At 44.1% G+C, this 26674-nt stretch overlaps 1 protein-coding gene across 4 annotated transcripts in view; it reads left to right on the top strand.

Moving 5' to 3' along the window:
- Positions 1-26674, top strand: part of OSBPL5 (oxysterol binding protein like 5) — a 190262-nt gene that overhangs the window by 47070 nt on the left and 116518 nt on the right. Inside the window, exon 1 of one of the 4 annotated variants that reach the window (XM_052811122.1) lies at positions 23962-24007. The exons of the other annotated variants lie outside the window; for them this stretch is intronic. The gene's annotated coding sequence lies outside the window, so the exon portion shown is untranslated. Of the gene's footprint in view, positions 1-23961; positions 24008-26674 lie in introns of those variants that run through there. 4 annotated transcript variants of the gene reach the window in all.

Genomic DNA, 26674 nt, shown 5'->3' with positions numbered 1-26674 from the left:
CCGTTTGTACCTCAGGGACCCAGCAGTTTTTTGAAATGAAACAGCAGGCATTCCAAGTGAAAATGGCTGTGGAAATAGAGTGGAGAAGCAGATTGCACCTTCAAGCCAAGCCTGGAGCTACATAAGCAGCGGCACTGCACGAAAAATCCTACTGCAGGAGTCAGCTCTGAAGGCACTGGATTGTAGCCTTGCTCTCTGGAGACTCTGCTCCCTCCGTGCTTTGCCCATGCTGCACGGCAAGGTGTAGTTTGCTGCTGTTTTCTGCTTGTAGCAAGTTGCAACAGCTCAGATCCCCAGGCTGGTTGAGTGGGTGCACACCAGCTCGCTGTGCCATCTGCCAGCACCTGCCTCTGCTGTTCCTCCCTGGCTGGAGCTGTGGGCCGCTTATGCAGACAGTCGCTTCCCTCTGGCTCCCTTGTTTGAGTGCCTGAGCAAATCACAAGGTGTGTTGAGTTGTGTATCCTGTGTAAAAACTCACCAGCTCTTTGTTTTGGCATGTTTGGTGCAAATAAGAATGGCATCTTTACGCTTTTAATGCGGAGCTGCTGTAAGCACACCCTGCCTCTCCATGTGGTAAGAGTGATTTATTTGGGACAGGATTTCACTGGGTCTTCAGAAGTTGAAACTGTCAAGGGGAAGCCAAAGCCTGTTCCCTCGTTTATTCACCTCTGTACCCTGGGGTCCAAGACACCACTTCTCAGCAGTATTCCTTCCACTGGCTTCTCTTGCTGTCCTGCTAGGACTGCTGCCAAGCTGATCCACAGGGACTTGTCCCACACAAGCATTTGTCTTCTGGGAATTGTACTCAGGCCATTCTCTTACCTCTCAAACTCTATCAAGAGTGCGCGTGATTGTACTTGACATTTGTGGTCTGGGCTGGATGTGAACCCCCGGGGAAAGGCAGTGTGTGAATTATTTAATCTCTTGAGCATTCCAGTCCCCTGTCTAAAAAGCATTAAGCAGTGTTGGGCTTTTTGCTTGATTTAATAGAGGGTCTGTGTCAGCCTCACTTGAACTTCAGAAAGCTGAGTATTTTGAGCACTAAAAGTTCATACCTTTGTTCCAAATTCCTTGGACTGCAACATGGGAGACCTACATCAATGTAAGCAGTGTCTGCTTCTAGGTGGGTCAGAAATATTCCTGATAAATGTTCTGTTTTCTTCCCTTCCCTCCCCTAGTAATTTGGTACTTCTGGATTCAGACAGGTTGAGGCAATGAAAGTAGGATAATGTTGTGGTTATGGCATTTGGCTTTGGATTCAGGAGATCAGTATTAGTTCCTGCTTCCATCACAGGCCTCCTGTAACTGTGGGGAGATTGCTTGCACCTTTGTGCCTCTGCACTGGAAAATAATGAACAGAAAGTAAGTTTTGGGATTGGGTTTTTGTTTATTTTCCTGTGTTGCTGGCCTACAAAACTGTGTTATGAGGGTAGGGAGAGGGTCTGATCTCTTCTCTGGGTTATTTGGCCTTGTCTGCCTGCCCTGGCCCAGCCAGAGTATGCCTGTTTACTCTCTGGTTAAAGCTAGTGGGAAATCTTCAGGCTCATCTTTTTGTTTTTTTCACTGCCACTTTTTCATCATGCTCTTTGCTTTCATTTAACATCAAAATTAAATGGTGAGTTAAGTAGCGTAGCTCTTAATAATGTTTTGAAAATGAGCTGAGCTGCACACATAGATGGTGCCCGCAGGAAGCCTTGAATTATACCATTGTATTTTTAATGGGCAATCCTACTGTGCTCCTAGCCGTTGGCTCAGTGAGTCTATCTTAGATGAGCTACAGATGAGACTCCCAGTACTGTAAATATCTGTACATTTAGTTTTGAGTACCAGAAAATGAAACAGCATATGAAATAATAAAAAGGTTTATTTTACTGAAGTCAGTAAAGCAATTTTTTTCTTTGGGCTGATTTGGAAACGGACCTTAGAAGAATTAAGTGGAGAATAAATGCAGTATTTAGAGGCTAGAAATGTTTAACAAGCAACACAAGCTGCCCATCGCAGGCTGCCCTGCTGCTTGCTTATAGCGCAGTGAGGTACGGCACTCAGCCTGGAGAAAGACTCTGCAGCACTTGGCATGGTGATCTGGTAAGGTGTTTATCTGGTGAGTAAGTGGGCTCAGGTAGGAAGGCTGGAGCTTGCTTTTTGGACAATTCAGCTTTTCTTTGCATCTGGGATTTTAAAGCCAGAAGTATCAGTCCTACTGATCTCATTTGACTTTGCATCTGCAAGCCACAGGATTTTAGCCTGGGATTCTTACCTCATGTCTAGTAACTTCTGGTTGAATTCCAGTATGTATCTTAGGCATGCAGTGCATTTTAATTTTTGTTGGTGATTCTTTTGTGCTCTTCAGCAACGTGTGCAAAGGGTAAATATCTTTACAATAAAAGATGTGTACTTTCTCTCTAATCTGGCTTTTTTCTAGCTTCATTTGTCCAGCTTTCTGACATCTTTTCCCTCTAAGTAATTGCAGTCTATGATCAGGTGATGCTTTAAGTGTCTTTGATTAGTTAAGTAGGTTGAACACCTTAAATCTCTCATTGCAGTTGATTTAAGACCTGGAGACAGCCTTGTGGTTTTTTGCTGAGTCCTTTCCAATTTTTCATGATGCTGTGTTTCAGGTAAAGATAAAGATTACATGTGTTATGCCAGCAGTGATCCTGCAGCTGCCACATACAGAAGTAAGGCTGCATTCTGGCTCTTGGTTTTTTGTTCCTTTCCCCCCTTGTTTATGCTTCCAGGAATTGAGCAAGCCCTGATCACCCATGGTATTGCACTTGGCATTCAGACTCTGTTATCTATAATTCTTTATAAATCAAAGCCATTTTGGAAAACTAAGGTACATGTCTGGACAGAGAAAAGGAGGTGTTTTGGTCTGGTATGTGGCAACACAATGTTATTTATCATAGGTTGTGCTCTCTGCACTTTAATAATCTGCTGACATTTTGTTAGTAATAAAAAGGTCAAGGAAAAAAGTTACTTCCTACAAATCATGGCATTTGATTGTTCTTATTATTAAACAGAGCATGGTTTCCTTGCAATGAAATTTCAGCCATCCACAGCTTTTTAAAAGATGAATTACCAGCTGGTACAAATGTATAAAAATAAAAGTTAGAGCAGCTTTCCCAAGCATCCTTGGTATGCCACTGGCCCCTGTCCCAGTGATTTGTCCTTTCCTGAAGTAGGATATAGGGAAGATGCAAGGAAAAAGTGTGCCTTGAACACTGAATACAGTAGCGAAAAGAAATGATCAGAAGTTGGTGCTTGGAAAGTGAGACATTAAGTTGATTTAAAAGGCTGCTAGAATCATCTCTCTGCTCTCAGGTTCACAAGATCTTATATATTCCTAATTTTTAGCAATAGTTTTCCATGTTACCTACGAAGAATCCTCTGTTACGTCCAAAGTACAGTAATTCAGTGAAATACACCATGGCATCCTTTTTTTTTTTTTTTTTTCTTTCCTTTGCCTCCGAACTTCCCTATTGATTTTTGTCTGAGATGCCTCAGTTTGAAACTGCAGTGCTGTTTTTCTTGTAACCCCAAATGGCCCTTACTGATAGAGAAATCATACTGTTGGAGGCAAGGCTGTGGCTTAAATATAACAGTAGTAGTTGGGCAGCAGATGAGTATTGGCAGTCAAGTTGGAGATGCTGTAACTGTGGCCATGATAGAGAGCATGGGTGGGTGTGTGAGAGCTTGAAGGGAAAGGTGCTGGTTCTTTGCAGGATTGCTGTTTGTAGGGGAGCAGGCACTTGTGGCAGGTTGATGAGTGTTAGTGCTGTGAATTAGGGTAGTTTGTTATTTTGCGCAGAGGCAGCGCAACTGGTGTATTTTTGTTAAAGGAAATGAACAGAAGTGTCTTGCAGGGGAGGAAAAAGTGTACCCCTCCTTCAAGTGTCTCTCTAGATATCTAAGAATGCATGCCTAGAAAGCTGAATTATAACAATTATATGGCTACAGTGGACAGAGGAATTGTGCTGCAGTTTTTACTGCTAAACCACCCTCAAAATGAATTTGAATGTAAATACTTTCAAAAAAGGGAGTGTTGAATGGTCTGTATTGGGGAAAACAGCATATGTAGTCTTTGGCTAAGTGAGTCAGGTTTTTTTTAGCGTTTTACAGTGTCATTGCATGAAAGTCCAGTGGGTAGAAGCTGCATATTTAGCTGCCCAAGAATTCAATATTACTGTTAATTGGTGTTGGAAACAAGCCAGATCCACTTGAAGTTGATTTATTTCAAAAAGTGCTGTTTTGCTGTTTGAATTACTTCAGCCAAAGCACTCTTGGGCAACTCAGTGGGTTTTACTTCTTTACAGAGCATTGTATGTGTTGGGACTCTGCATGTATTAGTCCTGGCAGTGGCTTCTGCATTATAAAAAGCTGAAATGTGCTGGAGCTGGAGTGAGCTGCTGGCTGTGTGAGGGCTGAGGGAGCATTCCCAGCTTCCTGCCATCCCAAGGGATATGGGGAGTCACATTCATGCCTGCTTTTCTAGCCTTTTATATTTAAATGTTTTAAAAGCTTATCATGCTTGTGCAGAATAACACAGTGTGTTTCTGTAGTTGCTTTCTACCAAACAAACATGTTGCTGCTCTTCACCCAGCAAATGTGTGCAGAGTACCTAAACAGACTTATTAGGAAACCCCTAAGGGTTTACATTTAGCACATGAAGTACAAAAATCTTGAGCTTTACCTTTAAAGAACCTTTTTCTTAGGATGATGTACATCTGGAGGTCATTTTTTCCAAAGATCATTTCTACTGCAAGAAAGGATGCAGAAGGTTTCCCTTGTGAAAGCATTGGATGTTGCTGTGTTTGGTTTTGTGTGCTGGTCTTCCTGCTATCTCAAGTATGTCTCTCAAAATACAGTCATTTCCACTCCGAAATTACTTCATTTAGCCTGCACTGTCTTTAGGCAGGTTTAGAGATGTATTGGTTTTGTGTGGCAAGGTTTTGGTAGCGGGGGGGGGGGGTTACAGGGGTGGCTTCTGTAAGAAGCTGCTGGAAGCTTCCCCTGTGTTCGAGAGAGCCAATACCAGCCAGCTCTAAGACGGACCTGCCGCTGGCCAAGGCTGAGCCAATCAGCGATAGTGGTAACGCCTCTGTGATAACATTTTTAAGAAGGGAAAAAAAGTTGGGACAGACGGAAACGGCAGCTGGAGAGAGGAGTGAGAACATGTAAGAGAAACAACCCTGCAGACCCCCAGGTCAGTGAAGAAGGAGGGGGAGGAGGTGCTCCAGGCACCAGAGCAGAGATTCCCCTGCAGCCCGTGGGGAAGACCATGGTGAGGCAGGCTGTCCCCCTGCAGCCCGGGGAGGACCCCACGCCGGAGCAGGTGGGTCCCCGAAGGAGGCTGTGACCCTGTGGGAACCCCGCGCTGGAGCATGCTCCTGGCAGGACCTGCGGATCTGTGGAGAGAGGAGCCCACGGAGCAGCTTTTCTGGCAGGACTTGTGACCCCGTGGGGGACCCACGCTGGAGCAGTGTGCTCCTGAAGGACTGCACGCTGTGGAAAGGACCCATGCTGGAGCAGTTTGTGAAGAACTGCAGCCCGTGGGAAGGACCCACGTTGGAGAAGTTTGTGGAGGACTGTCTCCCGTGGGAGGGACCCCACGCTGGAGCAGGGGAAGAGTGTGATGAGTCCTCCCCCTGAGGAGGATGAAGTGGCAGAAAATAATGTGATGAACTGACCATAAACCCCGTTCCCTGTCCCCCTGTGCCGCTGGGGGGGGTTGGTAGAGAATCCGGGAGTGAAGTTGTGCCTGGGAAGAAGGGAGGGGTGGAGGGAAGGTGTTCTGAGATTTGGTTTTATTTCTCATTACCCTACTCTGGTTGATTTGTAATAAATTGAGTTAATTTTCCCCAAGCTGAGTCTGTTTTGCCCATGACAGTAATTGGTGAGTGATCTCTCCTGTCCTTATCTTGACCCACAAGCTCTTTGTTATATTTTCTCTCCCCTGTCCAGCTGAGGAGGGGGAGTGATAGAACAGCTTTGGTGTTTGGTGGGCACATGGCGTCCATAAAAGTGGAAACTTTGAATGAGACTGGAGAAATGGGCCTAATTTCACAAAGGTCTGAGCTGAGTAGGAAGGGAGCAGGTGGGTAGGATGCTCTAGGGCAAACACATTGTGTAATGCTGGCGCCTGTGTACACATGACGGTGATATCTTTCTTACAAGTCTGATTGATGTTACATTTCTCATTAATCAGATACCAGTGTTATCTCATCCTGGGAATTTCTGTGGCTTGTCTCCACCACAGCTTAAAATTAGACTTAATGAGCAGCTTCTGGAAAGTGGGGAAAAGAGTATGTCATGGACCGCCACTGTTTTCAATCACAGGTGATTTTCTGGGCCTTTTCTTGGTGTTTTTACTAGTTCTTCATAGACTTTTGATGGATTGTTAACAAAAAAACCATTTATCAGGTTATGGTTTTTTTGTAAATGTAATTCAAGGAAATGTCTCCCACTTCTATTTAAAAACTAATAACAAATCAACCAGTTATGCAAATATCAGAGGCTATCTCAATGGTCACAGAAAAGAAAGATGGAGCCAAGGAAAGGACGGCGGGCTAAAACCATGGCATTTGAAACACTTTTTTGTTTTCATTTAGATATTTTTAGCTAATGCTGATTTCTCCTTTATGTGAGTTGACACGTTGTGTCAGTGCTAGAAGTTGCCGGTGTAGATGTCTGTCCCAGGGAAAAGATACCAACTGACATTGAATACATTCCAGGGACTGCTGGATAAAATGATGTTAAGGAAACATAAGGAATGCTTCTGCAGCTTTCCTTATTAGTAGTAATAAAACCCAGATTAAAAATTTCAGCCCCAGTTAAATCAGGGTTCAATTAGACTTGCAGTAGTCCAGTGCCTTTGCTTTATTTCCACAACTATCTTCCTGCTGTTTCAGACACCCCACTCAGGTAGACACCTGTTACTTTCCTTCCTTTGGTGCAGTCCTTCCCAGGAAAGGTGGTCTAAATACTGTCAAAGAAAGTGATAAATTGTTTCCAATCTCTCTTTAGCTTGAAATGGATTTTTTGATTCTATATATCCATTTAGGCCCTGATCTAAATCCCACTGAAGTCATTGGGGGCAGGGGGACACAAATGTTGGGAGCAAGAAGTAAATCAAGCCCATTTGTTGTACTCATGGCTTGAATATGTAAAGGCATTATCTTCGTACACATTTGGGCTTTCATTGTGGTCTTGTTTTCTGAGCCATGCACATTTCATGGACTGACAGTGTGAAGCAGTGGACCTGTAGAATGTCAGGGACCTGCCATGTTTGTAGGTACAAGCAGGACATGCCCTTTACTACGTGTTTATGAATTTTCCTGTATGCAAGACAGCAGCTGCTCTAGAAGTGTAAAATGATGCAAAATGCATGTAAAATCGGGGCAGAGAACCTTCCCCTGTCTCCCCCAGGGCATGCAGAGCTCAGGTACCTTGTGCTGAAAAGGTTTTCTTCCGTGAAGTTTTATCTGCACACTGGGGAGCCCTGGCTGGGTATGTATTCAGCACTGTCCCTTCTCGGGGCGAGGAAAGCTGGGAGCAGTGATACAACATCTTTTGTCAAAAAGAAATAGCACTAGACACACAAAAAAATCCCGTTCCTTGCAGGATAAGTGAAGGTGGCCCCAAGACTGCTATAATTTATGTGCTTTCCTTTTTTGATGCTGTCGCTGGGGAAAATAACAGTGTGCCTGCTTGCTGTCCAGAGATCTGCTGTGCCAAAGCAAATAATTGCAGCACGTGGCAAGCAGAGAAGGCACCAAGGTGTTTGATGGATGAGTGTTCCTCCCCCAAGCAGAGAGGAGTATTTGTGAGAAGCTAGTAATATACTGTGGTTGAAATGGCCCACTGCATAAAATTCCCACTCAAGTTGCCCAGCAGAGACTTGAACAGCTGGTGTAGGAACAGAAATCACTGTAGATAAATCAGGTTGGCACCTAAATGATTGTGGGCCCTGATCAGGCCATGTTACCATTTTGTCTTTGGTGGATGAAGTCAGGGAAGATTTCATTGTGCCATGACTAATATTTCCCCCAGCTCCTTCCCTTCCTCTTACAGCTGACTTAGTTCATCTGAAACAAGATGCTTGGCAAGTTATGCTACTGTTGAGATACTGATATTGCAGTAGTGTCCCAAAGCCCTTATCCTTGATCAGAGCAAGCTGCTGCTCAAACAGGTCCCAGAGAGCCGGTGGTGGAGGACAGCCATAAGCTGGCTGGAGACCTGGAGCGTCGATGTGGATGAGCGTGGCTGCTGAAGAGCTCTCCAGAAGTGAGAGCAGTTACAGCTAGCTGTGAGGGCAGAGGCAGGCTCCTGTGCTGTAATTACAGAGGCTGGTGTTTTAATTGCTACTACTTGCTTCAGAGGTGTGCTTGAAATTAAGAAGGTGCTTTACAATAGCAGCATTTAACTTTTCTGTCATATGCCTTTTTAATTGATCCGGGCTGGAATTTACTAAGGGAGGCTTCCTGAGCTGTGTAAATCCCTTGAAAGGGTGTGGGCACTGGGTTCCTAACTCTTCTGGAGGTGATTTGATGTTCCCCCTAAGCCAGAGTGATTGGGCTCCTCTGCACACCTGGTTGTGTAAGCCCACTGAGTCCCATGTATAAAACCCAATGACTACTTGAGCTGATCTGAGGGAAAGCTGGCCGAACTTTCTGTTGCATAAACCAAGGGATATCCCTGGAGGCCACCTGATTGCTGGATGTAAGGCAAGAGGAGAGAGAGGGGAAAGCCTGTGTGCAGTTAGGTGGGGCATTGAACTCTGCAGCCCTTTGAAAATTGCGGGTAGGAGAGTGAGCAAAACTGGCTTATTTCAAAGCTCCTAGCCATTCTTCCAGTTTTTTTCCAAATTTAAATAAGACAGAGACCACTTCAAGGCTGGAGAGACAGATTGCATATGACTAGATATTCAAAATTAAAGCTCTAGTATGCAGGTATAGTCAAAATAGCTGGGACAGTGCTTCTCAAAAAGTACTTTGCTCATCCATTTGTTAGGGATAATGTTGAATATTCAGGAAAATATTGTCAGTCTCAGAGATCCTGAAGTTGTTAGAAATTGTGAAGCTCAGCTTAAAAATAGAAACTTTAAGGAGGGAGGTTAAGGAGCCCTCTTTACTGTTAAATTTTTAAAATTCTAGCGTATGTTCCATGCACACTTCCAAGCTTTTCTCTCCAACCAGAAGAGGTTTTTTTCAGGTTTTACTAGCAAACAAACACACATTTTTTCAAAGCAATCCCCTAAGGTTTAAAAGGAAAAAAAATACTGTGAAATTGATTATGAAATGGCAAATCATAGCAGACCTAGTTGAAACACAGAATAGAGCCAACATCTCTTTAGTATCCTCTTTCACACTCCTGAAACCTTTGAAGTTTATGAATAGTAGCTTTAGTGCCAGAGGAAGCCATATGCTCATAGGACAACAAAATATATTAGACTTAGCTCCAAGATAACACTATGGGTGGGTCATAGGCCTCTCTATTGGCATGTAAACTGTGGGTACATGCAGATAAGAGCATGGATACAGGTTTGTCCATAGGAAGTGGTCAGTACCAGCACACTTACTTGTAGTCTGGTAGCAAGGTAGCCATGTGTGCCAGGTGGTCCTCCTGGGCTGCTGCATCTCCTTTCTCAGGAGCCAGGCAGAGTACATAGCAATGTGCATAACTATGTCTGGTACTTGGAGCGTGCTTGCAGGTGTCTTATACAGCACTATGCTGTGCTTTTGTTCACTTAATATGATTGGAAGACTTTATTCAGGATAACAGTCTTGCCAATTGATGTGGTGGTAATTAAAGTCCCTGTTATACATTATGTACTCACTATTGTACATTACGTACTCATTGGAGGAAGAAGGGAAAACAGGCGAGGAAATGCTAGCTTTGAAGAAGAGGAGTGGTTGTGCCAATTATCTTGGATGAGTTGTTCAGTGACAGTTAATCCATGTGAGTGAAAACAAGTCCTCTCTGATGCTATGCCAAGGTCAGGAATTTGAGCTCTATTTGGAGAGTGAAAGTTACAGTCTTGCAGATTAAAGCTCCTTGGAAGAAAACATCTTTATTGCATAAATTGAAGCAGAGCTTTTCTAACTCTGTCATCCATATAATCTTTTCCCCTTGACGCCCAGAAAAGGACCATGGCAGAGTAGAGCTAAGACCCCCTCATCTGAAGTGTTTGGCAGCGCAGGGATGTAACACAATGAGTTTGTGAAACTTGTCTTAGTGTGGGTATGCCCACGTGCATGCGTACACATGTGGGCTGCCAGAGGAGATCAAGCAATGTGGGTACTTGATTTTGTGGGAGAGCAACTACTGCAAAATACATTATCCTTTGCCATCTGTGGTGACAACAGAGCTGTACTGACTTATACCACCTGGAGCTCCTGCTCAGTATGCCGCTACATTTTTACCAGGTGGAAAATAGTCAAGTTCAGAAAGGTGACTAACTTTATTTTGTCCATGTTTTCTCATTTTGCAAATAGGGTTGAGTCAGCACTTGATAACGTTGGAGGTTGAGCTGCATTTGCAATACAGTTCTCCTACTAGCTGCTAATTTGGGGTATCTGGTTCATCCATATGAATCACTCTATTGTGCAGAACAAGGTCATTTTCCTCTCTGTCTCTGCCTTCTGTCTATCTAGCCGGACACCATCTCATAGACATTTGGTTCAATATCTGTGAAATCATTTTCAGTTCACTTCATATTTGGGTTATATGTGTCTGTCCATGTCCCCCTGCCCCCCTTGCCCTGTTATTGGCAGATATATTATATAGGCTATCCAGAAACTGACATTTCATTTTAGTCTCTGAAAAATAATGCTATAAATTCCACGATAGACTGCCATTTGTAGGACATGTGGTCTGTCATGCTAACCGAGGAGATGCCCCTTTATCTCATTATGTTGGCCTTGCTCATATGTGAACACATGCATTTTCCACTTGGTGGATAAGGAATTGGCTGGATGGTTGCACTCAAAGAGTTGTGGTCAACAGCTCAGCGTCCAAGTGGAGAGCGGTGATGGGTGGCGTTCCTCAGGGGTTGGTATTGGCACCAGCCCTGTTTAACATCTTTGTCAGTGAGATGGACAGTGGGATTGAGTGTACCCTCAGAAAGTTTGCCGACAGCACTAAGCTGTGTGGTGCGCTTGGCATGCTGGAGGGAAGAAGGGATGCCATGCAGAGGGACTTTGACAGGCTTGAGAGGTGGACCCGTGCAAACCTCATGAAGTTCAACAGGGCCAAGTGCAAGGTGCTGCACATGGGTCAGGGCAATCCCAGGCACAAATACAAGCTGGGTGATGACTGGATTGAGAGCAGCCCTGAGGAGAAGGACTTGGGGGTGTTCGTTGACAAGAAACTCAATGTGACCCAGTAATGTGCATTTGCAGCCCAGAAAGCCAACCGTATCCTGGGCTCATCTGGAGAAGTGTGACCAGCAGGTCAAGGGAGGTGTCTGTCCACCTCTACTTGGCTCTCGTGAGACCCCGCCTGGAATACTGCCTTGAGCTCTGGGGCCCCCAACATAAGAAAGACATGGACCTGTTGGAGCGAGTCCAGAGGAGGGTCACAAAGACGATCAGGGGGCTGGAGCACCTCTCCTATGAAGACAGGCTGAGGGAGTTGGGGTTGTTCAGCATGGAGAAGAGAAGGCCCTGGGAAAAACCTTATAGCAGCCTTCTGGTACCTAAAGGGGGCCTACAGGAGAGATAGGGAGGGACTTTTTACAAGGGCATGTAGTGATAGGACAAGGGGTAATGGCTTTAAGCTGAAGGAGGGTAAATTCAGATTAGATAAAAGGAAGAAGTTCTTCACTGTGAGGGTGGTGAGGCACTGGAACAGGTTGCCCAGAGAGGTTGTGGATGCCCCATCCCTGGCAGTGTTCAAGGCCAGGTTGGACGGGGCTTTGAGCAACCTTGTCTCGTGGAAGGTGTCCCTGCCCATGGCAGGGGGGTTGGAACTAGATGATCTTTAAGATCCCTTCCAACCCAAAACATTCTATGATTTTAGTATGTACTAGTACTGTGTATTTTAATATCCATAGCAGAGTATAAATACAGTACTTTCTGTATATAGCTTTTTTCCTTAATTTTGTATAAATGGTACTGGTTTTCATGCAGAGATTTCTATGTGTTCACTTGCCTGTACAGATGAGCGTGTAAGGTCCTGGATATGGAATCTCACTGACTTCATTATCCACTTACATTGGTGTGCTTGAAAGAAAGAGACCTCAGCATATAAGATGCCATCATATAGTTTACACTTGCCTCTCCTGGAACGTCTGTGTATAGAAGGGAATTGATGGCCTTAAAGATAGTTATCTCCAAGTATTAAGAGCTTGTTCATTGCAAAGAACAAGTTGGATAGATTGGTCCTTCAAATATGAAGTGTTGCTGGAGCTCGGCACCATCAGTACTTGTAGTGCAGTGTGAAAGCAAATACTGAGGCCCTGAACTCCTTTGCAAAACAGGATTGCTGTGTTCCAGGCAGTCCCGCTGGCGGGTGCCTCCACCAGCCCCAGGGTCACCCGTCCTTTGCAGCGTGGGTGCTCTGGCTGCCAGCCTCCTCTCTCCTCTGCTCTTCCCTGCAGTCTCCAGTGCAGCCTGATAAATTAGTCCTTCCAAGTTTGTTGTGGGAAATGGCTCCCAGCAGCTTCTTTCCTTATTGCTTGTCCATCCAGGGAAAGTCACTACCACTTGACTCTTTTCTAACCTATCCGTAAGTAACTTTTATTTGTCTCTCAGTCTTGGGCTTGTTTTTCCTTGCATGTTTGGGATGATACCCCCTTCTGGCACTGAAGCTTGCTTAATATGTACCAAATGCACTGGAAAACCTGAAGGGCATTCGGCTGTTTGGTTGGGGTAAAATACTGTTGTCAAACAGTAAGATTTTTCAAGTGGCAGTACCCCACTGCTCACACATAATTGAAACCAGGCTTTTCCAGAGTGTCTCACTTGCACAGGGATCTGCCAGTGCTGGAGAGCTGTGCGTACAGACACGCCCTGTAGTTGCGTAAATCCAGAATAAATCTAAGGGGGAGAAAGTCTATTAAAGTTATATTTTGGAAGGTAGAATTGTTGTTAGGGTTTTGAGGGTTGGGGGTTGTTAACTGTTGTGAACAGAAAAGCTGCCATTGCTCTGAAGTCTCTGTGAGTGTCCCTGAGAGGGGATGAGCCTGGGCAGTTTTGGGGATGAGGCTTGGGCTCCCTTTGCTGCTGCTGAACACAGGCACTCACACCAGTGCTGGGTGGTGTGTACCAAAGCCAACTGGGCAGAAGGGCAATGCAAATCAGATAAAGCAGGTTCTTGAACAGATTGAGCTCTATGCTTTACTAAATCGGAGTATAAATGTCAAATTCCTTATAAATACAAGGCAGTGCGCAGCTGCATTGAGCTAGTATAGCTGCTGTGGTCTGCTGGGTGGGAGAGCAGGGTCGAGCTGTTTCCCCATGAACCAGAAATATGGTGGTTGTGCTTCTCAAAAGCAATTATCTGCATTTCCCCCTGGCCTGAGGCAATGGGTCACCCCCTTCTTAGCATGGTGAAGAATGTGTCCAGTCAGCAATGGGGGAAATCCTGGAATAGCCCAGAAGTGCCAAGCATGCAAACACAATACCGGCATTGGCAAATCAGCGTGAATAGCTTCGGAGCCCTGTAATGTGGGCTGCAAATTGCAAGGCTGACTCCTTACAAAGACCACAGATCCATCCCTTTGCAATGTCAGGCCTTTGTCACCCAAAATAGGCTTTTGTCCTCCTTTTCCATGCACGCATGGAATGGAATTTTTTCTTTTTTGCTTTGTGTCATACAGTATAATTGGAAAGGAGTCTGGGCAGTTCACACTGAGAAGCTCAGCTAGGAAGAAAGGCTCCTTCCTAGTTGCTTGCTGACCAAAGACATGCAGGTGCAGTTGAGTTGCAGTCAAGGCAGGCAACCGAGAGACAGCTCTTGGAACTCCTCATAGAGTGTTACAATGCTCTCCCCTCTCTGCCCACTGCAATGCTGTGTATGTAGGGTCTAGGAGAACCACTACTGAGCAGTTATGTCTGAAACCCAAAACCTAAATTTCCCTTTTTAATGGCTTGAGTTGTGGCCCAGGCTGCCACTTTTGCATTTTCAATAATCGGATTGTGAGAATAGTCTCTCTCCCTCTAGCTTACCTGCATGAATGAGGCATGTATGGATCCTGTGCGAAAATATGGTATGTGGTGTTAGTAAGAGGGAGCTGTGATCCCCCTCAAGATCTCAGCTGTGGTGATTTTCTGAGTCTTGATTAGATGAGGTTGTGTGTGAGTTAAAAGTCTCAGAAAAGAAAGAAAAACCAAGTCTCTCTTTTTACATGCATGTGTGTATCACCAGAATTATAGCATGTACTGAAGTGTAGTCTATACTTAAGGTCTCGTCTGGTTTTGAGGTTGACAGCTGTGCTGTGCATGGTGCAGTGGGAGGAGATTCAGGGTGTGTCCAGTAGCATTTTTGTTCAGGTAAGGATTGTGCTTTGCAGATACAGTCTCCGCTTGTGGAGTAATCTTCACTTCCTGTGCTCTATTTCGTGTTGTGGAGCAGTCCTGGAGTATGCAAACTGGATTACCTTCAGGTGAAAATAAGTTGTACTTATGATAACCAGAAGAGATAGGCCAGAGTAAAACCTGTCCTGTAACTTGATTCCCTAATCTGGATTCATCTGCAGTCTCAGTAATTACAGTTCATGAGTTTGGATCTTTGTGTTTGCGAAAGACATCAGTCCATCAGCAGTCTTGGAGAAATCAGCCTGGTGTTAAAGTCATTGGTCCCTGTGCTGTGTGGGAGCCTGGAGGAGACAGGTTGTCTGAGGGCCTTTCACAAGTGTGGTGGAAGATTAATAGCCTTGAAGTATTGTGGATTATCACATTGCTCCTAAGTTTGGCCCCAGCAGAGTGGGACATATTTTTAATGTGGTCACTGGTGGTGTTGAGTTCTGAGCAATGTCAGAGCTCAGTTTTGTTCTCATGGGTCTTCTGTGCTCCAGGGCAAACTGGAGGGCTTTTAACCTTCTCAAAACTGGAGTTCAGTATTTGTGCTTTTTCTTGTAGCTAACACCTAAACTTATAGGAGGCAGTACTCTTGGGCTGTTTCAGTGTAATTATTACTAACAAATATCACAGAGGAAGCACAGAATACTGAAAATTATCTTGGCAGCAGAGTAGATGGAGAACAGACTTTCATTTGTAAATTTAATCTCTAAATATACTTTTTTCTTTTTAGATTGGGAACCTTTCCTATATCAATTAATTTCAGGTAAGAAAGGGTGGGTTGATGAGGGTTTAGTTTTTTGGTTTTGTTCTTATCTCACCATTCTACTCTCCTGGGTTAGCTGCATGTGCATAAGTTCCTTCTGTAGAAGGAGGCGTACAAACCCAACCAACTCCACCCTCCACTTTTTTTTTAAGGTATGAACATAAATGCTTCTTCCCCCTTTACTGGGAGGCCGGGCATGAGCACTGCGTAACTCTCTGAGTGAGTGGCAGAGGGAAGTGGATGTGTCACTGGTAATGGCAGGCTACCCAGCACTGAAAGGCACGCAAGAGTAGCTTTTTCTAAGTTTGCAGTGCCCTTCTCAGAAATGTCATGCGAGTCCCCTTTTCATATGCCAGCATCCCTTTCCAGTAAGTTGAAGGACACCCAGCAGCTCTTGTTTCCAGGATGAGACATGTGAAGGAAAGAGTGTATTTCTGGGAAGATATTAAATAAGTAAAAGCCCCACATCCAAGCATAACTTTAGGGGAAGAGGATTCCCCCCCCCATGTTAATATAGGTTGTAGTTGATTGGCTGTGTCACGTGTTATGCTTGAAAAGTCTACTAAGAGTCTCCTTAGCTTGATCAGAGTTGAATTTGACCAAGTTATTCATACCATGCTATTTTCTTATGCATCATAACATAGTGTCAGAGGCTGTACCAGTGAAATTAGGCCCTGGTTTTCTGGGACATATGAAAACCCAGAACTATACCCCTAAGAATTCACATTTGGGGGCCCAGTCCTGATACTTGCCCCACTGCCCCAACACTGTCACATCACTGGTGCCTTTGCAAAGCCCTGTGTGATTCAGCTGTAGGGCCAGAAATTCCGCTCCCATCTATTGGTCTGTAGGAGAGGGTCAAGACATTTTAAGGTGTGAGCAAAAATCCCCTACCAGCCCAAAAGAGAAAATGGTAACCAGAGTGTTAGGCTTCTGTTTTGGGGGAAGAAGACCAGCAGCAGGTGTGCAATCACTGCTTCACTGTCGTTGCTAATGCCTTAGCATTTATATCATGTTTTCTGCTTGGCCTTGGACAGGGGATTGTTTGCCATGTGAACCATTTGCTCATACCTTTCTAAAGCCAGGAAGTTTTAAAAATCTAACCATGCCAGTGTTTGAGTCAGCTCCGACCACCACTAAAGCCTTTGGCAGACTCTGAAAGAGGGCCAGAGCTCAGTGGCTCATCATCCCATCCCAGGGCTTTCTTTTGCAGGGATGCCCTCTGCAAGTGCTTCTCTCCATCTGCTCTTAGGCTATTGCCCTTTCTGGTTACACAGAAGCTGCACAGTCAGACCTCCAAGACATGGGGAAGGGTGTTAGTGTCCTGTATTTCATGGGACCTGTGGGATAAGGTCCTCTTGGTTGCAGTGAGGTGCATAGGTGTTAGTGGAACAGTGGAGCTGACCTCAATCCCAAAATCATCTTTGTGCTGCAGCTCTCTGCCGATGAAGTCCTTATTGGTGTAAAATGTTATATGGACCAGAAGCAGCTCGCAGCTGTCATCTGAAAAGGTTATGGTTTACCAGCGGCTTGAGTTTCCTTATTTTCATAATGTCGGGTGAACCTGTTTTAAATTTCACTGGGACAACCAGGAACACTGACTGATAACCTCAGAGCATCCTGTAGCTGAATCTTATGAGCAGATTTACAGTTAATAAAGTGGCAAGGCTTTTCACAGAACTCCTGAGGGGTAATGATGGAGATCCTCTTCAGCACTCTATGTATTATGTGAACAATGTTGCAAGTAATAGGTTGCTGTGAGGAGACGCTGATCCTTTTTTTCTTTAATATGCTCTTTGTTTTTTTTCTTTTAAATGGGGTGGGGAGGGGGGGGGGTTGTTTTTTGGTTTTTTTTATTATTATTATTATTTTTATTATTTTGGTGGTTAGCAAGTAGAAAGTTGTTCCTGCTGGGCTGGAACAGGCTGGTGTAGTCTAAGCTGTTGCTTGTTGACTTATCCTTGCACAACTCCCAGGAAAATGTACCGCAGGCTTTGTTCTATCTGGCTAAATGCCCCATCCTCTGTGAGGCACAAGTTGAATTAAGAAACAAATCTATTTTCTACAGTCTGGCTGTTGCTACTCAGTCAGACACTGTTAGAAACCATTTTAAACATGGATCCCAAAGCTGATTTCATGTCAAGTACAAATAGGTGCTAGAAAGTGATACCTCTGTAGCTAAAGGTTGAACGTGGTGTTGATTTTTCCCATCTTTGGTGCCAGCTTTGGAATATGAACACGGCCTGTGTCCTAGGCAGACTTGCTTGGTAATAAATACTTCCATGTATTATTCAGGTGCCTGAATTGGCAGCAGGATCCTTGGAGATCTTGGCTTACTCTTGAGAATTAAAATGTAGAAAATCAGTCTGAATTTTGCCAGCATACCTACCTACAAACAGCTCCAAGGTAGGAGTGGGATGGGGCTCCTGTAGTTTTGTGAATTCACCCTCCTTTGTTCTGTATCTCTGGGACTTGCTGGAAAGTAAATCTACTTTTCCTCAATCTGCATTTTAAAAGGAAGCTCTTTTGTTATGTGTGTGCGTTTCTGTTTTCTTTGGACCCCTCCACACACACACAATCTCCAAACTGTAACTACTATGGAACAAAAGCTCCTCTCCTTTTGTGTTCTTGACAGCACTAGGTTTTAAGCCCCCTCAGGGTGATATGAGTGGTGCTGAGCAGAGGGATCACAATGCAACCCTAACCTGGTGTCAGGGCTCCCATCCAGGCACTGGCAATAAAGATAGTGTCTCCTAAGCTTTGGGGATGGAAGAGCTTGGGAAACAAAGCACTGTTTTAGCAGATGCATGAGTTTAAACAAAATAAAGGGAAGCTGTCGGCCCTTTCCCCAGACACACTGGTGACTTGAGGTCAATACTGAGTCTGGGCACTACCACTAGGAGCCCAGGAGTCCAGAGGTATGTCTCTCAGCTGACCCAATCTGCTTCTCAAGGCTGAGATGAATCTGTGGTGGTGGTAGGGTTTATTGGTTAACTGCCAAGGTGTAGACTGTTGTGTCAACAGGGAAAGGTACCATGTGAAGATATATCATAAAAATTGAATTCCCTCTCCCTTAAGGTCATGAAATATGAAGCTGTTGGCCATGGAGCTCTGGGGGAAGTGATTAATGGGGACCTCAGAAATCTGAAAGCTGCACTGCTGAGCCTGTTGGCTATACGAGCTGAAAGGTCGTCCATCCCTACAACTGTGAGCTAATAGGAAATGTGAGATAGCATTGCTGCCTTGGCCTCTCCTCTGTCATCTCCCCCCCTCCTTTGCAGCTCAATCCAATCTCAAGATGGATCCAGAGTATAGATACAAGCTGGCAAATTTCTGAGTGAACAGTGTTCTTCCCCGCATCCCTTTGTTGTATCTGCACCAGCTCTGTTAAATGAGATATGCTTTGTGGAGCAGAAGTGTTTAAATGCATTTAGTAGTGACTTAGCTTAATTTCTTTTACTCCTCTGTCATTCTCAGAAATAGGCAGCAAGTGGTTGGATCATGTTGTTGCTATGGTGAGTTTTAAGATACACGTTTGATCATAGTTGATAGGTGCCAGCCAGCATCTCAATTCTAAGCCATCCATATGGTTCCAGACCAAAATATCTCTCTCTTGCTACTCTTCATTTTGTTGAACACTTAGCCAGCTAGCTCACAGACTACTGTGTCTTATTGTGCTGCTCTAAGGAATTGGATCAGGTGTGGTATTTCCTTTTCTCATTGGAGCAGCAGCTGGCAGAATTAAAGCTGAGTTTCTTTCCATTTGTGAGAGTAGTGGTCAGGTCACTGTATCTTCTTCAGAGCTGACTTTGGCAGTTCTTTAAGATTTGGGGTAAACAGTACATTAGGAGATGGGAGGAGAAAGGCTCTGTGTGGAGAAACATAGAATCATAGAATCATTTCGGTTGGAAAAGACCTTCAAGATCATCGAGTCCAACCATTAACCATGCCCCCTAAACCATGCCCTGGAGTACCCTGTCCACTCGCTTTTTGAATACCTCCAGGGATGGTGACTCAACCACTTCCCTGGGCAGCCCATTCCAATGTTTGACAACCCTCTCAGTAAAAAAATTTTTCCTAATATCTAACCTAAATCTCCCTTGCCTCAACTTGAGGCTATTTCCTCTTGTCCTATCTCCAGCCACCTGACAGAAGAGACCAACACCCACCTCACTACAACCCCCTTTCAGGTAGTTGTAGAGAGCGATAAGGTCTCCCCTCAGCCTCCTCTTTTCTAGACTGAACAACCCCAGATCCCTCAGCCGCTCCTCATAAGACTTGTGCTCAAGGCCCCTCACCAACTTGGTTGCCCTTCTCTGGAACCATCAGTGTAGACTTAGTGATTTAAATCGCTTATACCCTTGTCTCTTGCTTTTTTAGTCTTCCTGTTGCACTGTTCACTCATACCGAAGTGCATGTATATGCAGAAGTGATTTCCCTGAAATCAGGGGCCCTCTTATATGAACAAGTGTTTGCTGATGTGAGTATATTGCATAGTCAAGCCCTGGCATTTGTGTTGATCTATTCTGTAGTGGTGGGGAAGTGTTGTGCTGCTCAGTATTGACTCTTCTAGCCAATTCAGCAGCAGAATTAATTGGAAGGAAGAATCCTGTTTGATTTTTCCTTTGGTACCAGCTGCAAGAAAAGGCCCTACTGATAAACATTGCAGTGCATGCAGATTAGGGTCATACTGTGATGTACCCTTGATGGTGAAGTGTAAGGAGAGAAAGTGAAGGCTTCGGAGGGGTGATAGGAGGAATCAGAAAGTGTTCCTCATTAGACTGTGGGAATATGAGTGTTTGCACACTGAGAGCCCAAGAACCAGGTGGGACTGGTTTCCAAGAAACAGTGTTTCCAGATAAGCAAGCACTTCATGTATGGTACTTTAAAAAAGCATCTGGAAACTCCTCAGCAGAAGTGAAGCAGCAGATAAATGAGGTTGCCTGGCTTAAAATCAGCCTCTTCTTGGGTGAAGCATCTTAGTAAAGGAGTAACTTTAATATCAGTAATACCAGTGTTGTCCTTAATGAACATGGAAAGGACCCTTTCTGCTCATGGACTTCAGGATTGTTACCAGAGGGTTTTGCTGAGGTAGCTGGCTTCAGGTTACCTCCTGTAGATTTAGCTATTTAATGTGAACTTCTGGGTATGTGAAATAAGATGCCGTGATTCCTCCCCTGAAAATCAGTAGCAGAACTCCTACTACAGACAGAGGAGACAAGGTCAGATGCTTTTGTCCCAGCAAGCATAATTAAGTGTACAAAATGATTCAGCTAGGAATATGTCTGGAGTGGCAGCTCATCCCATCTGCCTTGATTATGTTGGCCAAAGAGGAGCCCATAGCTCCAAAGCCTTACTAAACCACTTGAATCTTCTCACTGAATTGAAAGCAAAAGCCCTGCTGAGGTCAGGGGGCCTTGGGGATCACCCAGTTTTAGGCAAATATCTGAAAGTTACTAACGCATTTTAGCTTGCCTGTATTACTTGGAGATGATGCAGGAATGACTGGATTTGTGCAAAAATGTGGGAGCAAGTGCTGTAATTCAGAAACACTGTCAAAAATCAGCATTTTCCTTGTTCCTGTTTGGGGGAAGTCTGGCCTGCTGATTTAGCAATGCTGCTCTGCAGCAAGGTGCTGGTTTTCTGGCCTTTGACTTTGCTTGTTCTGCAATGGTTAAATGCCTCCTACCTCTGAAAATATTTTGCTGTCCTGTGTGGTTTTATACAAATATGACTGAAAAGCCAAGTGACAGGGAATGTGGTGCTCAGTTATTTTCAGTGATTTATGCTCTGGTTTATCCAGTGAGGCAGCCTACGTACCCGAGAGAACAGTCTGAATATCTGTGTGAGCAGAGATCAGATAGCGGTCTGCCATGGCTTGCTGGGCTGGAGGGCTTAATCAGCTATTAGAAGATGATATTAGGAAATACAATTTACAAAGAGACTCTGTTCAGAGAGTTTTGAGTCTTTTGTCAGTTCTAATAGAATATTCAAGAGGAAGTTTGCAATTTCAGTCTAATCCTTTTGGTTTTATTTTTCATTTTTGTGTGCTTGTTTTTCTGCCAAGCAATTGCCCGCTGCAACTATTTGCTAGGGCTTGCTTATCTAGGCTTCTGTTATTATCCTGGTTGAATATTATTATTTACTGGTATGGTAATACCTAGAGCTTCTGATCTGGGATCAAAGCTCCATTGTGCTAGATATGACGCAGACCTATTTTATTATAGACGAGTATTCACTGTCCTAGGAATGTATGGGCTTACCTTATGATATCAAGAAGGGATAGGACAAGGTAACAGGAAAACATTCACATGCAATATAATAAGTAATGGTCAATGCACACCAGCTGTCTTGTTTTGAAATGGCAAAGGTTTGTGCCTGCAAAAAAAAATTATAATGGCTAGAAAATGTTATTTTCCTCAGCAAAACAGCAATTATCAAAGTTTTTTCATTTTTGTTGCCTCTGCGAAATACTTGCAGTGCTTTTTCAGTGCAGAACGGTTTTTGCTACTATTTTCGGGACTACAGCCAACTTCACCCATCAGTGGACACAAGAGGTTTCTTTTAAACAGAAATTAGGAAATCCCAGGGAAGAAGTTTGCATGACAAACTTTAGTCAAATGTATACTCCTTTGAATTAAAACCTGGCCTGAGCCTTGAGTAAGTCCTTGCTTTGGTCCAGATCCTGCAACCTTCTGCATCTTCTGACCACTTCTGCAAAGCAGTTGGCACGGCTCGTGACTCCTACTTCACATAAGTCTGCTACAATTGTATTACAAGAGGCAGCATCACCAACCTTAAAGGCATTAAATGGATATGGTTTTTGGATAAATCTGAGTATTTGTCATATGCTGAACTGGACAGTAGCATTAGCGAGGCTGGGAATGGGCTGGTTCATGTGCAGCCCTACCAAGAAGGACCAGAGTCATTGCGGACACAATGTTAAAGATGAGCCAACATTGTGAACAAGGCAAACTACATGCTGGGCTGCACTATGAAGAGCATTGCCAGCAGATTGAAGGAGATTAATATTTTCTTCTACCATTTGGTGCCCTCCCACTTCAGGGGGGTTGTGGAGAAGCTGAAGGGGCCCAAACCTGCTGACCACATTTGGTGTGCGAGAACAGCAGTAGCAGTGAGTTTGAGCCATTTTCAGAGTATGACAAAGTGAAAGCTGAATTGTGTCCCAGCAAGCACAAAGTCTAGGAATTTCCTGTTCTGTGGGAATGAAGGTTTGAAATGTTACCTTCCCCATCCTAAATGCCTTCTCAGCAAGCCTGCCTGTACCACTGGGATTTGTCCACCTAAGTCTGGTGGTGTCCTTAGAAAAAAATCAGCTTTTGCATTATCAGCCTCAATAGGAGGGTGCCTAAAGCTTGCAGGGTCAGGTTTGTTTTGTTTGTTGTCTTGTTTTGGGATTTATTTTTTTCCTTTTTTTGGAACAACAGTGTATTTCTCCTGCCAGCAGGGAGGCAAACATCTTATCCACCTTGGAACTGTGCAGCCTGCACTTCTGTTCTTCTGCTGGCTCCCACACTTGGCTTTCTGTTGTTGCTGCTGCTGGTGAGCTTAATTTCAGAGGCTTAGCAGACAGATCCAAATTTAGGTCTCTCTGCCTTTAAAACAGAACAAAGTCTACAGAAGGCATTTTTTAGGGTAGCTATTCAGAATAGCTAATAACAGAGGCTTATTGGCTGCGCGTGAGACTACATGGCATCCCTGGACACAGCTGTGCTGGGCACTTGGCTTTTCTTCTTTTATGCCTTCATTACTTGCCATGGTGATGGCCCTAGGTGACAGCAGTCCCAGGGAGAAGTTGGGAGCAGAAGCCTCCAGCCAGGCTTGATGTGGGACTAGAGTTACTTTTACTTCTCAAGGCTCTGGATCACCTCATCCCACCCAGGCCTGTTTCCTTGCTCAACTTACATACCGATCTCCTGATGCATCTCCTCTCTTCTTCATATTCCTAGTGAAATGCTGGTGCAGTGAGTTTTATTCTAACCTGGCAGGGAAAGATGTTTCCTGAGCGGAAGATAGCATAAAAGGGTGGAGCAGAGATAATTTTGCTAATGCAAACTGGATTAGTGTATACCTTTGTAAGGACTGTAGCCAGGAGGGCTGTATTATGTAGCTCTTAGACTGCTTTGAATTGCAGAATGATTGGAGATAGGAGCTGGGGCATTTTAAGAATCAGAGAGCCATTTCTGGCTTGTTTGGGTAGAGTTGAGAAGCAAGAGGGAGGGGGCTGAAAATGAACAGGCTGGGGAGAAGCTTAATGTGGCATGTAACTAATTGCAAGACAAATGTTGTTGTCTTGTATGCGTGTTAATTATTTTATTTTAAAATTGGCTAGCAGTTAACTACTTATTACTTGAAGTCCTTTATGTCTTCAGTTTAAAATCTAAACTGTAAGGGAATTCAAGAGCTCTCCACAGTTGACTAGAAGCACATTTTAAAAGGTAGCCTGCAAGCTTGAATTTAGTTCACTTTGCCTATGTTCTTTGGTAAACGTGTAGCTTCAGGAGTCTACCTGTAGGTGTGTCTGGTTACTGTATTTTTTTCTTCTTAGATTTTTAAGTAGCTAATAGTTGAGTAAGCGAAAGCTGGGCAAAGGTATTGTGTTATTATCGGTTGCTTTATTCAATACTCAAGCCTCCTTCACTTTTTTCTTTAAAGGGATTTGAGCCTGACAGCCTGCTGGGTTGTATAATGGCTGTGCCAGGTGAGTAGCACCCTGTGCCACAGCTGCCAACTGCATGCTGCACCCACCTTCCTCTCCTTCCAAAATACTGCTCTGGCTCTGGAAATGTCTACATTTGAACCTGGTCCAGGTCTTGTGACAGTTCTTTACATGGCTTCTTGAATGCACAAGTTTAGCCAGAAAATAATGAAATATGCTTTGAATCTTGCCTCACATGCTGAAGATCTGTGGGAGGAAGATGGTAGTAGCTACTTGAATGATTTCCAATGTTGCATGTAAGTCTTGGGTGGAATTAAACTGCTATAAAATGAGCTACTGCCACAGGAGCAATGTAGTAATGATTTCAGGGTGCTGAAGAATGCTTAGTCAGGATTTGGGAGAATAGCCACGCTGGACCATTACCTCCTGTGCCTTTGTTTCTTGTTTTTCTATCATGATGTTCCTGCTTATGGCCTTAACATCAGTGAGTGAGACGTGGGAAGGAGCTAAGGATGCCTTTAGAACTGTGAGGCATTTCAGTGCGGTGATAAATGGCAGAAATGACTCCTGAACTGTCCTTTGAAGAATTTCACCCTTCTGTTTGATACTACTTGCTCTGTGCTGCTTCTTCCTGTGCTGAAATGATTGCTGTTGAGGATACAGCTGTGAAAAGGAGCTGGGAGTGTGGCTGGTTTGTCTTTATCAGCAAATGCTATGCTTGAGGGGGGATTTGGGGTAGGTTGGGTAAAGGAACAGAGGCCCAGAGTCCTCCCCTTAAACTTCAGGCTCTTCAGTGAGGTATGAAGGGTACGGGGCTGTTGCTGGTCTCCAAGCATCTCTCAAGGGTAATTCTTTGCAGGGGTATTGGTAATAAGATTGCATAAATCTGGACCAAAGTGTGTCATCTTTATGCCATTAGCTCCATCCCCAGCCTAATTCAGAAGGGACCAGAGAACCATCTTTTTTCTATTTTAGGGTCAAATACCTCCTTTGCTGGCATTTCTATCCTTGGTTCATTGAAATTAGAACTGTTCTGTAAGACCTCAGCCATTCATTAAGCTAACAAACCAGTCCTGATTTTAATTTCTGTGGCCGGAATTTAATTTTGCACAAGCCCTGGTGCACAGGAAGCTTATAGACACTTCTGTGATTGCCTTTCAGCGGGCTCATTGGTACTTATGCCACAATATTGTTATTACTAGCAGGGACACACTAATGCCTTCGTACTTAAACCTGTCTAGGAATCTATTAATGGGGTGGCCTTCTTTCAAATTGCAAAGAGGAGCAAAAGCTCATCAGACAGTGTAAATGGTGATAATTTCAGCAAATGCTTTCTGTGTAAGGAGATTGATGTTTTAAGTGTCTCGGCAAATTGGTAATGATGATCGGCAATTCTCTACCATTCTTCACAAAGGAACAGGTCCTTGAAAGAAGCAATTAAGTGCAGCCACCTTCTAGACTGAGCTAATGCAGACGTTTCCTGTTGTCCTCTAAGTTAACTATTAGACCTACAAGTCATGTTTAATGAGCTTTCTGCTTCTAGACCAGCAAGGAGCCTGCAATGAAGCTGGGGAAATGTGACCAGCATTATGGCAAGTGCCTACTGCAGCTTTCAAATTACACTGGACAAAGCTGTGATTTCCTCATAGTGGAAATGGGATAAACCAGGAGATGAGCAATAATTCTGCAGCAGCTGCTGTTCCTGTCGTGCTGTTTGCTCATCTTACAGGTAGCAACTGCAGAATGAACATCAGCTGGTTCCCTAATGCAACATATGGAAAGATTACAACTTGGATGTCTGTGTACATCTTGACTCTGTATTCATAAACGTGAGGAAGAGATCTAAATCAAAGGTAAAAATGAATGCAGTATTATGTAGAAGCTTCAGTGTAGGGCTCCTTTTACTTTGCTACAGGAGACATCATTAGCACGGTCTATATGTTGCAGTAGCCCCTGAACAGCTTCACCTGCCCAGCTGCAAGATGATCAAATTTAAAGCCCTGATTGAGTAGGGAAACCCAGAGAGCAGTTTCCAGATTCATTGTTCTGTTTAACAACAAAACTCAGCTTCCTGGTTCAGTCTCCTTCTGAGCCAATGTAAACTTCTTGCACCCACAGTGTCCTTTCACAGGGTGATCCTGCTTGTGTGAAGAACAGAGATGCTGTCAGCTTTGCTGTGTAGACTCAAGGTCCTGCCTTGGAAAAGACAGCAAGCAATCAGTTGTTATCCACATGGATGCTGGTCATACTTTTACAGACCTTTCTTTTGTCCCCCTAAGTCAGGTGTTTTCCAGACTAGTAAGCACATGTGTTTATGTAGGTATCTGTTGTCCTTTATTATAGGCTTCACAAAGTTGCCAGACACAAACATTAGTGATATAGGCCTGTAGTTCCCCAGATCCTCCCAAAATCTTTTCTAAAGGCTTTATGTTTTTCACTTTCCAGTAATCCAGCTATCTCAACTATGAGTGTTCTTAAAATTCTCAAGTGAATGCCATCTAGTCCTGATTTGTTACTATTCCTTTTTCCTGTTTGTACCAGAAGTCCTCTTGTGATCATTGAAATTTCAGATAGATCCTGAAAAGGCTCCACTGTGAGAACCTCCCCAGTTTCTGTTTGTGTTTCTCTTGCAATTAGATCTACGGAGGTTTTAATGGATATGGTTTTTGTTACTTACTTGAAAGAGCTTTTAGATTAATTCCTGCTGTA

This window comes from Harpia harpyja, chromosome 16 (assembly GCF_026419915.1).
Source record: "Harpia harpyja isolate bHarHar1 chromosome 16, bHarHar1 primary haplotype, whole genome shotgun sequence".
NCBI lineage: Eukaryota > Metazoa > Chordata > Aves > Accipitriformes > Accipitridae > Harpia > Harpia harpyja.
The sequence above is the reverse complement of the archived record's forward strand: the minus strand, read 5'-3'. Positions and strand labels throughout refer to the sequence as shown.